Source organism: Dermacentor silvarum, chromosome 1, assembly GCF_013339745.2.
Source record: "Dermacentor silvarum isolate Dsil-2018 chromosome 1, BIME_Dsil_1.4, whole genome shotgun sequence".
Classification (NCBI taxonomy): domain Eukaryota; kingdom Metazoa; phylum Arthropoda; class Arachnida; order Ixodida; family Ixodidae; genus Dermacentor; species Dermacentor silvarum.
The window spans coordinates 210,213,892-210,229,514 of record NC_051154.1 but is presented as its reverse complement, the minus strand read 5'-3'; the positions used below and the strand labels follow the sequence as shown (position 1 = coordinate 210,229,514).

Below are 15,623 nucleotides of genomic sequence, written 5' to 3'. Positions count from 1 at the left end.
AAGGCGGAAATAGCCGAGATACTTTACTGTGTTGTTGCGGAAGCTCATGAAACTAAGCACTTGCAGCCATCATTCAGGAAAAGTCATGTCGTACTTATACCGAAATCCAATGAAGCGGTAAAGCTCCAATTTGTTAATGGATACAGGCCTATAGCCTCACGAACGTGGGTTATAAGATCTACATGAAAGTGCTCGGAAAAAGGCTACAGACAGTTATAAAGTTAATAGTAGGCCCTCACCAAACTTGTGGTATCAGAAAAAGAACAATGTCGAATATTCACGTCGCTAGGAATATATTGGAGTGCTGCGACGCAAACCTCGAATGCGTACATCAATGGTTCAATTAGACCTCGAAAAAGCTTATGACAGGGTTGCTCACAGCATACTCCTCTCAGTGTTAGAACAGATTAATTTAGGAAAAGTGATTCAGGACGGAGTAGCCATGGCCTATGAGAATTGTTCTGCTCACCTGGTAATCAACAAAAGAATTAGTGAAAATAAAGCAGTGTGCGCCAGAGGTGCCCTTTGTCGCCTTTACTTTTTGCAATTTTTCTTGAACCTTTCTGTTTGAAGGTACGGGAAAACGAAAATATTCGCGGCTACCGTCTTTTAACGCAAGAGGTAAAAATATTAGCTTACCCGCCGGGGTGGCTCAGTCAGCTAAGGCTTTGCGCTGCTGAGCACGAGGTCGCGGGATCGAATCCCGGCCCCGGCGGCCGCATTTCGATGGAGGCGAAATTCAAAAACGCCCGTGTGCTTGCGTTGTAGCGCACGTTAAAGAACCCCAGGTGGTCGAAATTAATCCGGAGTCCACTACGGCGTGCCTCATAATCAGAACTGGTTTTGGCACGTAAAACTCCAGAAAGAAGAAAAATATTAGCTTACGCAGGTGACATCGCACTTTTTTGCATTGACCAAAAGAGCATTCGGGAGGCAGTCAAGGATGCAAGAAGGTTTTGCACTCTCACTGGGAGTGCCATAAGTTGGCAAAAAAAAGCTTAGGCTTCTTAACAAAACGTCGCTTTATGCATTGAAGCTCAAAATTAACTGGAACACCAGTGCATTTCTCCGCGAAGTTCGGGAATTAATATCTAGAAACTGGTGTCATCCAGAGAAATAATACGAAGCGCATCCGCCTTGCAAACTCCACGGCTACAATTTGTAAATTGCAATATAGGCCATCAGGTAATTAGTTAAAAACTTAATCAGTGAATTTCTGCTAATTATTCGATTATGCATTTCAATTTCCTGTGCAAGTAATGTCCGCCTCCTCGAGTAGACCAGCTCATGAACTAGAATTGTGCTATCTGCCACAGGCAACCTTTGAGAATTTCTGAAAGTGTTTGCTGAAACACCCTATATGTTATGAAACAGGCAATAAAAAAAAAAAAAGAAACTCGTTGGTCTAGGGGTATGATTCTCGCTTAGGGTGCGAGAGGTCCCGGGTTCAAATCCCGGACGAGCCCGCTCGGCTTTTTTTATTTTCCTTTTGTCACAGTCAGTCCTAATGTGGTCGAATATATTTAACAAAAGAATAATTATTCAGATTTGCCTTTTCTTTTTTGCATCCTTTCGCTTGTAGTCCAGATGTGATCAAAGACGCTGTCATTGTTCTTCATTTTTGCATGCAGCCAAGATATTACGAAAGTGACAACATGGAACTGTGGTAAACCGTGTGCGGCTCGTTGGTCTAGGGGTATGATTCTCGCTTAGGGTGCGAGAGGTCCCGGGTTCAAATCCCGGACGAGCCCGCTCGGCTTTTTTTATTTTCCTTTTGTCACAGTCAGTCCTAATGTGGTCGAATATATTTAACAAAAGAATAATTATTCAGATTTGCCTTTTCTTTTTGCATCTATTCGCTTGCAGTCCAGATGTGATCAAAGACGCTGTCATTGTTCTTCATTTTTCCATGCAGCCAAGATATTACGAAAGTGAAAACATGTAAATGGGATAAAGCATGTTCGGCTTGTTGGTCTACAATCTGCTTCCAGCAGCCGAGCTAGGCGGTCCGCAGAATCGTGGGCTCCAGTGGAGCGGCGATAGCTGCCCGTGTTGGCCTCGGAAACAGGGTGAACAGCGAAGACGACACAGGCTATCACATTATTTTGGCTCCCCTGCCAAAGGGACGCGCCGTGATAAACACCATATTTTTGCACGGCGACGTGTGAGCTAGGCCCCACGGTTCTAACACCGTGCTAGGCCCTACAGAGCTGGGGATTTTCGGGACACTCTTGGCCCAACAGGACTGCTGCCGGAGGGGCCGGCACCTCCGTCTGGGCTGTAACCATGAACAACACCAATGCTATGAAACGGCTGCTGGACGTCAAGGAGCTGAAGGTAAAGGGGCAGCGCTGCCTCGTGGTCGATCCTCAAGACCAGCAGGTGCGGCTGCGTCTTCACTGGTGAATACATAGTGTGGCCGATGAAGACGTAAGAACGGCGCTGGCGGCCTTTGGAAAGGTCGTCCAGGTCACCCGAAAGCGATGTTCAAGGAATCAGTGACAAGGCGACAACTACCCCGTCCGTGCTGCTCAAGCTCAAGAGCGGCGCGAAGGTGGAAGATCGCCCGCACCAAATCAGGGTCGCCGGCGAACTGACCCTAGTCGAACCAATGCAGTGCTTGCGCTGACAAGGCACTGGTCATGTACAGTACGGTCCACTATTAGAGGGAACGCGCGAGCGCGTGGCAGGCGGTCCGCGGAGCGCTAACTGCTGGCGAGATTTGGAAACGCGGAGCGTGCGCATAGATTCATAAGGGCGGTGCGTGCCCCGCGTCGTCTGCTACTGCTGCGCCCCGGCGCAAGGCGCGCACTAGCGAGCGCTGGCCCTTCCGGCTTTTATTGCGATAGCACTTATATGGACACTTCAACCGGATTTCTGCCGTCGTCGTCGTCGCCGTCGTCGCCGTCGCCGTGAGGTTCCGTATAGATTTGAAGGGCGATAAAATCGTAGCCGCGTGCCGTATGCGCGAGCGAAAGCTGCGCGGGGGACGCGCGCTATCACGGAGGGCGAACTCCCCCGCCCGCTATCACGGAGAGCGAACGCACGGCAGAAAGCAAACGCGACCGTCGCGCGAAAGGCCGTGGGGGTATGGGAGGAAGGAAGGGAGGCGGGGCAGCGCTGTGCTCCGGCACCAAAGGCGTATCTTGCTACTCAATCTCCCACGCGAAAGCAAGAAATATGAAGAGGGGGGGTGGAGGGGGGGGGCAGTTTCTCCTCTGCCAACAACTTCTCCTCTGCCCGTCGCCCGCACCGTCTCTTATCTCCACACAGCTCTGACCTTTGTATGCGCTGTGCATTCGCTGCTCAGTTTACGTTGAAGCGATAGACCGCGCGAACCTGCGCTTGCTGCCAGCGTTTTGACAGTCGTTGGCTGCGCTCATTCAGTGTGATCTATTTATGCTTGCTTGTGTGCGCGGACACCACGATTGTTAATTCAGTTAGTAAGCCAATGTGTCCAAGTTTATGCAGCCGATAAAACTACTATCCCTGCTGCGAATAGCTCTCTACTAATTTGCTATCGCAATCGATGCTTCGCCTTTCGGGCGAAACTGCGACTTTTTTTTAACAGCGGAGTTGTTTATGCCGAGCGTAATATGTCTGCGTAATCTCCGCCGAGCTCCCGCCATCTGCGGGCTACTTCGCATGTGCCGTGACGTCATCCCGGCGCGTCTGCGCTCGCCGCCCGTACACTGTGCATAGCTTTCGCCCCACTTCTCCTACGACTTCGCCACCAGCTGCGCACTAATGTGCATGCGCCGAGCGTGAGACGTGACGTCATGGCCAACTGTGCATGCGCTCCTTCGTTCCGTATGAAAGCGGTTGCGTGGCGGCGGCGCGCCAGACGTAGGAATGGGGAGACTAAGGAAGGTTGGCACTGCCGAGGAAGAAGCCGCTTACCAAGAATCGCGGCACGTAGCCATGGGGAAACCAAGGAAGGTTGGCAGTCCCGTGAAAGAAGCCGCTTACCAAGAATCGCGGTGCGCTGCTAAGCGAGGCTGCCAGCGTCGAGGCCGATTGGACCCAGCTCGGTTAGCCGAAGAAGCCGCTGCAAAACGACAACGGCGAGCCGGAGACCCCGAGTACGTCCAGCGAGAGAATGCTAGGGATCGGGAAAGAAAGCGTCGGCTCCGAGACGATCCCGACGTGAGAGAAGACGAGAACGCTTGGTAATACATCGTATAATTTAGCATCCATTGGCATTACTTCGTTTAACTTAGCATCACTTCGTATAGCCAGGACCGGCTAGGAACCGATCAGCTCCGCTGTGTCTTTAGCCTTGCGTCACTAGTGCAAGCTACCCCGACTTTTTTTTCGCCGTGTGAAACAACTGATAACAACCCTGCCTCCCTCTTGCTGAATAGGCGGTCATTTTATGGTTGGAAGGGCAAGATTGATATGCTCGCTGCATTGGGCTTGAATTGCCTTGTCTGTTACGAAAAGTGGCCATTTGATGCGAGCAGCATGTGAAAAACATATGAGTAGCTTATCGGTGAGCATTGGCACAAGGTTGCGGAAGGGACAGGCTTCGTTATCACCTTTGCAGAATTTCATATTTAGGGGTTGCTTCCAAACCATTATTTGTGTAAATTTCCTCAGATGAGAGCAGCACTTGGTCCTATTTTCCTTGCACCAGTTCTGCGTTTTCTTTTTTTTTCTTTTTTTGCGTTTTACAGAGCATGGACGTGTGCTACCACACCAGCTTTGCATCCTTCTAAAGCCGTGCGGCTAGTTCTAGCCCCATATACCCTCTGTCACAAAAATAAAATGGACAAATTTTCGTCTTCACGTTTACTTTCATGTGTCACTCTATACACACCTTATTTCACTGTTGATGTTGATGTTGGTGTAACAGAATAATTTTCATAAAAATGCACGTCCAATTGATATCGCAAATATCCGAACCATGGAGCTTCTGCGGACGCTGCTTCAACGAGCAAGAACCGAGTCGAATTAAAACTGGCGATAGACTGAAGCTACAAATAAAAGCATGGTTTTTTCTGCTGGCTAATTACTCGACGAGCCACAGGCAGAGTGGCGGCTGGATGAATTGCACCGCGGAAAGACGGATGCGCTCTACAGCGCTTGCCGAGCGCAGGGGCGGAGAAGTAGCAGACGAATCGGGGCACGCGCCGCCCTTACGAACTTATGTGCATGCGCCGCGTTTACAAATCTCGCCGCCAGTGAGCGCCACGCGGGCCGCTGGCCACGCGCTATAAGAGTGGACCGTACTGTACCTACGTCGGGAGTGCAATGTTCCTCGGTGCTCGCAATGCCGTCGTTTTGGTCACGCTGACCAAAACCAGAGAGGACCAGGGAGACGACGCTGCGCAGTTGGCGATGGATGCGGCCGATGATGCGGCCAAAGTCCCTGGGGATCAGGCAACCCCAAGTGCGGCAGACGGGGTGGGGCGCTTGCACGAGCTTTCGGGAAGGACACACGAGCAGATAACGACGAGGCTACCAAAGAAGTTACAAAAGATACAGCGGACTAGACCAAGGAAGAAAGCACAAGCAGCCCAACGGAAGCATGCGTGTCAATGGAGACAGTGGAAGACCTGTCGGCAATCGGTAGCAACGTCGGAGCTTCGGCTAAACGTCCTCTTGAACAGGCTGCAGGCAGCAACGCAGCGAGCCAACGATGTAGCGACGACGGGCCGCCTTCGCAGACGTCTGTGGGCTGGCGCAGCAGCTACAAGCCACATCCCAACATCATTACCACAGAAAAGAAGATTCAGAACAAGCCACCACCGCTCTCCAGTGGTACTGGTCCACCGGGTGGCGCTGGATGCGTCTAGTGGAGTGCTAGACGCTAAGCACCATGCTCCGGGCCCATTTTTTTCACTAGATAACTGTGGCTCCCAACGCGACCCTTAGATTGGCCACGCTAAACGTTCATGGTCTGGCCGCCAAGCGAAAGCAAAGCCAAGTGTAGGCTGCTGGTGGACTATGACCTTGCTGTGCTAGCTGTGCAAGAGACAAAAGCGGATGGTGACGAGGAGACCCGGAGCATGGTGAAGCGGTTTACGTCACGTTATTATGCAATAGTGAGCCACGCCATAGGGGCGTCGGCTGGTCTTGTTTTGTTCATTAAGAAGTTACCGGGCCTCACAGTGCAAGGTTTCTTTTCATGTCAATCGGGTAGATTAGTTTTGTGTAATTTTTGGAATGGTTTTTCATGTGTATTTATGCACCAAATGCGTTAGAAGAACGGGCGCAACTTTTTTTTTCAAGTTAAAGGAGCTTATGTCTGTTGATAAGCTTATGGCATTTTTATGTGATTTTCATTGTGTTCTCCGTGCCCGTGACTGGTCATATAGAGGTCCAAAAAGCGATAAAAGTGGGGATATCTTCGCCGAGATAATTAATTAATGCGAATCAGAGGACGTGGCTGATTGTACGATGGGGACGCGGAATGTGCGTTTTACGCATTTTCAAGGAAACAGTCATGCTCGTTTAGATCGAATTTACGTGTCGCTTGCAGCAATACCAATGTGTAACAGTTATAGTGCCTATCCTATTTCCTTCACTGATCATTGTCTAGTTAAATGTGACACAGGAAGAAAGAAAAACGACGACAGCTTCTCTTGGGAGCTGTGCAAAATGAATTCAATATTAACCACTGATGACAGTTTAGTAGAAGTGTTGGTCTGCATCGAAAAAAAAATTCTAATGAGCGGAGAGGGTAAACTGGCAGAACGATGGAAAAAAGTTTAAACAGCGGATTAAAACAAAACCTATCAATCGTTCCGTCGCACTAAAGTATGAAGAAAAAAAAAAGAGCGAAAAAAAAAACTAAGAAATACCTTGGAAAACTTGCAAGAGCCGGGAGCATTCAAAAGTGACATACGGAATATCAAACAGAAACTTGAACTGCGTGACAAGGAACGCTTTCGCGGAGCGATTGTTCGGGCTAGAGCCGAGTCATTTGCTGTAGGGGAGATGCCCACAAAAAGGGCGCTTGGACTGGAAAAAGCGCACGCACGACGCAATCATACTGACGTGATCGATGTGGGCGGTAACGAAGTTAAGGTAACGATAGCCTAGCACGTGCGTTCTTTCGGCACTATGAAAATCTATTCGCATTTAGGCAGGTAGACCGGAACGTAATAAAACGAATTTTTAGCACGCATGCCTCAACTGAGTGATGAAACGAAAGTTGGATTAGAAGCGCCGATAACTGTTTTTGAAGTGTAACACGCGATTGATAATTTGAATCCTGGCAAGGGTCGTCTGGCCCTGATGGGCTGTGCGCTGCGTGGTAGAAGCTTGCGGTTTAAAAAAGGAATTGTCAGAGGCACTCGTAGCAGTTTTTAACGAAGCGTACGGCCGTATGGTATTACCGCCGTTGTTCGGTGAATCCCACACGGTGTTGTTTCCTAAAACAGCGATGTAGACAGGCTGAAGCTTGTAACATCATACAGTCCAATAACACTCACAAATGTGGACTACAAGATTTTAATGAAATGTTTAGCAACTAGACTTCAGTCAGTTATTAAGGACCAAGTCAGCCCGCACCAAACGTGCGGAATTAAGGGTCGCAATATAGCTACGAATGTTCACAAGATGCGGTCTGTTCTTGAGTGTTGCGACTCCCTTGAAGTTTGCGTGGCCGTACTCCAGTTGGAGCTGGAGAAGGCATTAGATTGCGTAGCTCATGCTATTTTGTTGGCCATATTGGAACACATTATGTAGGAGCCATCAACTTGGACTGTGTAGTTCTGGCGTATTGGAATTGGTCTACCAGATTAATTATTAACAAGGCATTGGGGGCATTGGGGGGCCCCATCAAAGTTCAGCGTTCCGTGCGCCAGGGCTGCCCTGTCAGTCCACGTTTGTACTGCATTTATATTGAAACTTTAAGCTTGTCGGTACTTGCAAATAAATGGTATTCATGGTTTTTGTTTACAATTTTCAGAAGTCAAATTGCTCGCATATGCCGATGATGTTGTGGTATGTTGTATCGATTACGAAAGCATTGAAGAATCTATTAGAGCTGTTAAAATGTTTAGTGACGTTACAGGAAGCCGTGTAAACTTGGGAAAGTGCATAGGGTTTTGGCATGGAGTGTGGCCGTCGACCCCTGACATTTTGCCAACGTTGTGCGGCAGAAATTGCCTGTGAAGTACCTTGGCATGCCACTTGAGTACTACAAGAACAATGACAACTGGCAGCAACAAGCAGAAATCTTACCTGAAAAGGCGAATGCTTGGAGGGCTAATTATCTCTCTGTGTGTGTGGGCTACCAGCTGTAACTCGTTTTTTTTGTCTAAATTATGGTATGTTATGCAAGTGATGTACTATTCTAGGGCAAATGTTTAGAATTGCATAGGTTCTTGCGGTCTTTGTGTGGGGGTCTACCTAGGAAAGGTGCCATCGCACAAATTTGTTTAGGAGTATAAAGTGTGGGGGACTTGGGCTAGTACATCTCTTTCTCAAGCAGTTAGTGAACAGGTTTTTCTTTTTCTTGAGGTAAGCGATCCATTCCTGCAAACTATGTGCCAGGCAAGATTAGGGCGACTGTTACTTAAGTATGTTATTAGCACCCATGTCATGTCGGGTACGGTATAAGGTTACTTTAGGGAAGTAGTAGCAAGTGTGCGATTTCTATGTGTTCGTTTTTCTAATGATTATTTGTATTCAGTAACAAAGGGAAAATTGTTTAAAGACGTATGTAATATAGTGTTGCCGATTCCCTTGTCCTCAAAGAATGTTAAGGGTCAGAATGTCCTAAAAAGGGTTAAGAGAATGCAATTAGCGCAAAGTGCTAAATGTTTCTTTTTCAAATTGCATACCGGAACGCTTCCTGTAAGAAATTTCCTAGAGGGGCCTGGGCTTTACATGCCAAGGGGGTTCTAACTGTTTTATTTGCAAACAACCGGAAACCATCGATCATGTTTTTCTTCACTGTTTGGAGTGGGTCTAATTTTGGAATGTGTTGCCGCTCCAACAGCGTAAGCTGGTGGAGCGGCTCAAGAGTAGCTCCACTTTCGGCACCACGCACAACAGGGTCTTCGCGGCAAAGTCTCTTCACCTCGTTTCAACGAGAACGATCTGAACTGTCCGCCCGGCGACGACGGCGAGCTGCGGCTTGTAATACTCTCTACACAGCACTGATGATGAGCCCGATGATGCCTGGTTGTAGCCGCGAACGTAGCTCTACGATTCGCTTCTTCAGCAGCGGTTCGTACCTTGCGAGGAGACGCCATAACGTGTACCGAAGAGATATCTAGAATACGTGGCGCACATCTCACATCGCGATCGCGTTGATTGCGTGCCTCGTCTGAATCGCATCTCGTCGTCTGCGCCTGCGCACGCTGCGTTTGCAGGCACCTTAACTAGATGGCGCCACCATACTGGCGGAGGCGGGGGATTGCGTTAATTGCGCGCCTCGTCTGGAGCGCATCTCGTCTGCGCCTCAGCACGCTCACGTTGGGTTTGCAGGTGCCTTAACTAGATGGCGCCACCATACTGGCGGAGGCTCGGGTCGACTGCGCCTGCGCGCCTCCCTAGGGCACGTTTATAGGGCATTTTCCCTCTGCCTGAAGGCAAGCGTTTGCGTGGTTCAGTGGTAAATTATCCGACTGCCTGGGTTCAATCCCGGTGAGGACGGGCTACTTTTCGCATTTCCAGCGATAGTGGTGACGGCCACCAGCGGTGGTGGCGGAGGCGGCGGACACCATCGTGAACCGAAACGGCTATTGAAATGAGCCCATAGCAGCTTACGCTGTAAAAAGAATTTCCGCTAGACACGCACGACAGAAGGGACCTTGCAATAGACAACAAGGAAGTACCTTTTGATCTAATCATGTTGACTGGCCTGCACAGTATATGGCGCTCATGAATAACTGGCTTCTACTATGAACCGGATGGAAGATCGGCAAGGCTGTACTTTCGAGAGAGCATCTCTCGTTTAATAGAAGTGGACAAAACACAAGAATTTATTTCTCCTTGGATTGCCTGCGTATAACCCTTGGTCACACTAAGAGAACTTTCAATGACGTCGCCAGTCACCACGTGACTGACGGCATTAGGTGCATTGCACTGACAACTTTTATTGTAACCTTGTCTTGACCTCTCATTGTGATGTGTAAGTGTTGTTGCAAAACTGGCAATAAAAAAGTGAAAAAAAAAGCTCGTTGGTCTAGGGGTACGATTCTCGCTTAGGGTGCGAGTGGTTCCGGGTTTAAATCCCGGACGAGCCCATTCATTTTTATTTTCCTCGTTACACGCAGTCGGAATGTGGTCGAATATATTTAACAAAAGAATAATTATTCACATTTGCCTTTCCTTTTTTTTGCTTCCTTTCACTTGTTCTCAAAAACGCTTATTGCTCACTTTTGTTTGCAGCCAAGATATTACGAAAGTGAAAACATGTAACTGGGACAAAGCGTGTTCGGCTCGTTGGTCTAGGGGTATGATTCTCGCTTAGGGTGCGAGAGGTCCCGGGTTCAAATCCCGGACGAGCCCACTGCTTTTTTATGTTCCTTGTCACAGTCAGTCGGAATGTGGTCGAATATATTTACAAAAACAAACAAACAACAAAAGTCAGCGCAGCTTCACTGACTTCACGTCACGAAGACTGATGAAACAGCGGAGCTGGTGGCTTCAACTTGACTTTTACTTCCCGATGAGTATCTTCGTACCGTTGCCGCGACGCCGCCTCCCTTACTCGAAACTCGGTGTCTTCGGATCTTCACCGTCGCTTAGCCTCGGCTTCCCTTGGTCGGAACTCTGGTCGGCACGTCTTTGTTGGGCCCATGCTCGAGCAGCTTCCCGTCGTCTTTGCTGCCGCGCCGCTACTTCTTCCGGAGGCAGTTGCTTCTTCGTCCTCGCCTTACTCGTCGCCAAACGGCGGAATGCTTTGCGCGGAAAGTGCACGCTTTCAGACTGCTCGGTAGACCTCCCCATCTATCTCTCTCCGGAAAGCGTCGTGCCGCCGCTACGCCACCGTCTCTCTCTCATTGGCTACGCCCACCTGTCGCTCGGCGCGCGCTCTCCCTCTCTCATCCTCGCCACTCTCCGACTACCTGTGGCTGGCGCGCGCTTCGCAAAACTGATCAACGCTCGGCACGGTTCAACCTCAGCCTTAAACAGCTCCGCGGTTAATACTAATTATTCGTATTTGCCCTTTTTGCTTCCTTTCGCTTTTAGTCTAGGTGCGATCAAAGACGCCCATTGTTCTTCATTCTTGCATCTAGCCAAGATATTACGGAGGTGCAAACATGTAACTGGGATAAAGCGTGTGCGGCTCGTTTATCTAGGGTTATGATTCTCGCTTAGGGTGCGAGTGGTCCCGGGTTTAAATCTCGGACGAGCCCACTCATTTTTTATTTTCCTTGTCACAGGCAGTCGGAATGTGGTCGAATATATTTACCAAAAATAATTACTGGCCATTTGCCTTTTCTTTTTTTTATTCCTTTCGCTTGTAGTCAAAAACGCTCATTGTTCATTTTTGCTTGCAGCCAAGATATTACGAAAGTGCAAAAATGTACCTGAAATGAAGCGTGTTCTGCTCGTTGGTGTAGGTCATTCCACTTCCGGCCGCGATAGCCTACGGACGTATTTTCATGTGCTCCAACGGGGCGGTCTTAGCGGCTCAGCCGAGCCGCGGTAACAGGAATGCTGCTATGGATTGTTAGGATTACCAAGTCATTTTGCCGCCTCGGCCTACAGGACCATGCGTAGCCAACACGCTCTTTCTTCACGGAGACGTAAAGGCAAGACCCTACCGAGTTGATGATTTCCGAGACACGCTGGTTTTTCTGGGAGTGCTCCCCGAGGTTGACGCCTTGGGGGCCGTCCAGATGAACCACGTGTGGGCAGTTCCGTTTAGAAGCCCAGAGGCAATGAAGAACATACTGGACCTCGGTGACATTACGGTGAAGGAGCGTCGCTGCCTGGTGGTCAACCCAGTCAGCCAGGACGTGCGGCTCAAGCTCTACTGGCTTCTGCACAACGTGCAAGATGAGGACGTGCGTGCCGCGCTCGCCCCTTTTGGGAAGGTCACCGAGGTGTTCAAGGAACGGTGGCGCGTTCAAGGCATCACTGATAAAGGTTCGTCAACTCGTACGGTATCCCTGAAGCTCAAACCGGCTGTTACCATCGACGACCTCCCGCACCAACTTCGGATCTCCGGCGTCATGACACTGCTGGTGGCGCCTGGGCGTGCCCCGCTGTGCCTGAGGTGCAACCGCACAGGCCATATCAGGCGAGAGTGTCGCGTGCTACGCTGTGCTATGTGTCGCCGCTTCGGGCATGACGAAAGCTCGTGCGTGCGAACATACGCCAACGTGGCGGGACCAACCAAAAGTGATGAAGTCATCCAGGAGCACACAATGGACGCAGTCGATGCTGAAGAGGCCGCTGGAAGGGACGGCGTGGTGCAACGCCCCGCTCCGAAGGACGGCACTCGTGAGCCTGAGAAGAATGTGGACACCAAAGAAGTTGCAAAAAAGTCCTCACCAACTGAAGCCAAAGAAAACCTTGCCGACAAGGATGACAAGAACAAGACAGTCAACGAGCCTACCGAATCGCTCGGACACACTCCTAGTCCTATGGACACGACGGAACCACTGAAAGGAGCAGGTCCGTTAAAACGCCCGCTTGACGATACCGTGGAAAGTGACGAAAGATCAACTGAAGCAAGCCACGAAGAACCACTTGCGAAAACACCGACTGGGCGCCGGTTAAGCTTCAAGCCAGTCCCCAACATCCCAGCGGACAGAAAAGGGCCAGCGTCGGGACCGACGTGAACCCGCAGCCAGTGTTCGCAGTATGTGGGCGTACTGCCGTGGGGGAGGGGAGGGTACTCCAAAATTGTTTCGACCGAGGCTGACATGGAGCTGCCGGATAAGACGACGGCGGATGTGAAGACTGACGTCGCATGCGAACGAAGTGAGTGTCAACTGTGGCCTGTAGTCTGCTTAAGAGAGGTTTGGGTCTGACGCGCCTTCTCACATTGCCATTGAAATACACCTAGACACAGCATTATGATTTGGTACAATTAATATTCCAGGCCTTGCAGGAAGGCGCAAGCAATATCAGCTTTGTCACCTGTTCATGGAAAAGAACCTTGACGTAATCGCTGTACAAGAAACAAAAGTCGATAGTGAAGAAGGGACGGATCGTATGCTGTGCCCATTTAGGTCACGTTTCTACGTATGTGTGTCCCACGCACTCGGTACTTCAGGCGGTTGTGCGCTATTTCCGAGAAGCGCTTTAGGCTTCTCGGTAGAAAGTGTCTACACAGACGAGGGTGGTCGACTAATTGTTTGCGATGTGCGTTTTGCAGATTTAAAATGACCGATTATTTGTTTGTATGCACCTAATAAGGTGAACGAGCGCAAGGCTTTATTTGAAAGTGTTGAAGCCCATTTACAGTGTGATGAAATTATTGTGATGATGGGTGATTTCAATTGCGTCTGTAACGTAAAAGACAGGGTTGGGAACCCGCCTATTCATGATGCAAGTGCGCGGTACTTGAATGTAGCGATAGAAAACTACAATTTAGAGGACGTTGGGGGTGTGATGGCCAATGCAGATACACCATTCACCCACTATCAGCGAAATAGTCACGCCAGGTTGGATCGCGCCTACATTTCAGCAGATCTAATACCACTGTGTAATTTATATCAAGTGAGCCTTGTTTCCTTTTCTGACCACAGCTTAGTTATTTTTGCTGTTGGCCCAAAAAAGTCGACTGGTTTCAACTGCGAATGGTGGAAATTTAATGTGAAGCTCCTTGAATGAAGATGAATCATTTTTGATCAGCGTTAATGATAGACTTCGCGTATGGTTCGAAACACAACACAAAAGTCATGCAGAAGCGTGGGAGCATTTTAAACAGGAAGTCAAAATGTTCGCTATAGAAAGGTCCGGTGCCTTGCGACGAGAGGAAAAGAAAAAAGAATTAGAAATGCAAACGAATCTAAATTTTTATTGATGTCTAGAAAATAATAGCCCTGGAAGGTATACGAAAGAAATAAAGGAAATTAAATCTCAGTTGGAATTAGTCGAAGCTGAAAGATACAAAGGTGTGGTCATACGCGCACGCGCGGAAAAGTTATGGTGCGGCGAACAGCCGACGAAGCGTTCACTCGGTGACGAACGAGCTTATGCCTCGCGGAATGAGATAACAGCCGTAACATATGGCAGTGTGGTTGTACGATACAAAGAAACAATACGCCGGGCCTTTTATGAGCATTACTGCGAACTGCTTGGGCATGAGCCTATTCGGGAAAAAGGATTTGATAATGAATTCCTGCCACTATTGCCAAGCCTTGAGAGTGAAGTAACGGAAAGTCTTGAAGAATCAATCACTGTAGAAGAAATAAAATGGGCGATTGACACGCTCAACTCCGGAAAAACGCCAGGGCCAGATGAACTCAGCGCCGCTTTCTACCAAGCTTTTAAGCAGGACATAGCCATTGCCTTACACAAAGTAATTACGGAAGCGTATGATAACTGTGTGCTACCTCCTTCTTTTCGTCAGAGTCACACGGTGTTGATACCAAAGTCTGAAGACCCTCACGCATTGCTGTCGGTACGGGCGTACCGCCCGATAAGTCTCACAAACACAGATTATAAAATATACACCAAGGTTCTTGCACAGAGACTCCCCACCAGACTTGTGGCATAAGAGGACGATCTATTGTCACCAACATACATGTAGCGAGAACAATATTGGAAAGTTGTGACGCTTTCTCAGGTAGGGTGGAACTGTTGCAACTTGATCTTGAGAAAGCGTTCGATAGAGTGTCGCACGAAACACTCTTTCTTGTTTTGGAACATGTCAACATAGGTTCTGTTCTTCTGCAAGGTGTTAAAATTTGTTACGCTGGGGTATCTACAAAACTAATAGTTAACAAACAGCCAACGGCTATGATAGAAGTTAAGTCCGGTCTGCGCCAAGGATGTGCCTTATCGTCTTTACTTTTTGCCTTATACACTGAACCATTTTGCTTAAAGGTTATTAGTAGTACTATCATAAGGGGATTTTCAATGGCCTCCAGAGAAGTAAAGATTTTAGCCTACTCGGACGATATCGCCCTATTCTCTCGAGACAAGGAAAGCGTCTCTAATGCAGTAGAGGTAGCAAACATATTCTGCAAGGTCACCGGAAGTGCGATAAACTGGAGCAAATCATTGGGAATCTGGCATGGTACTGGGAACGATAAAGCAGAATTTTTTTGAAAAAATGCAGTGGACCGTGACACCTGCACGGTACCTTGGAGTACCGCTACAACATTACCGTGATACAAAGAATTATTGGCAAGAAGAAGTAGAGGAAGTTAAAGCAACAAAGTTTGGAGGTAGGAATTTGTCGATTTTCGCGCGATCAACAGTACGTAATCTTTTTCTTTTTGCGAAAATCTGGTACGTGCTGCAAGCACTGTGCGTGTCAAGAATGACCATCCAAAAGATACACAGAGCATGCGCGGTATTTATATGGGGATCCACATAGGAGAGAACCAGTCGCACGAATTTACTTCGATCGGTGAAGTCTAGGGGCCTTGGGTTGGCGCATTTGTTTTTGAGACAAGTTGTCTCGAGATTTCTTTTCCTGCGAGATCAGAAGGATCCCTTTTTGCGAACAGTGTGCCAAGTACGTTTACGAGATG

At 48.8% G+C, this 15,623-nt stretch overlaps 3 non-coding genes across 3 annotated transcripts; all 3 read left to right on the top strand.

The window, feature by feature from the left end:
- Positions 1-1,394: 1,394 nt before the first annotated feature.
- Positions 1,395-1,467, top strand: Trnap-agg (transfer RNA proline (anticodon AGG)). Its single transcript has one exon. It is a non-coding gene; the product is annotated as a tRNA-Pro (tRNA).
- Positions 1,468-1,679: 212 nt separating this feature from the next.
- Positions 1,680-1,751, top strand: Trnap-agg (transfer RNA proline (anticodon AGG)). Its single transcript has one exon. It is a non-coding gene; the product is annotated as a tRNA-Pro (tRNA).
- An 8,647-nt stretch (positions 1,752-10,398) lies between these two features.
- Trnap-agg (transfer RNA proline (anticodon AGG)) lies at positions 10,399-10,470 on the top strand. Its single transcript has one exon. It is a non-coding gene; the product is annotated as a tRNA-Pro (tRNA).
- The last annotated feature ends 5,153 nt before the right edge of the window (positions 10,471-15,623 follow it).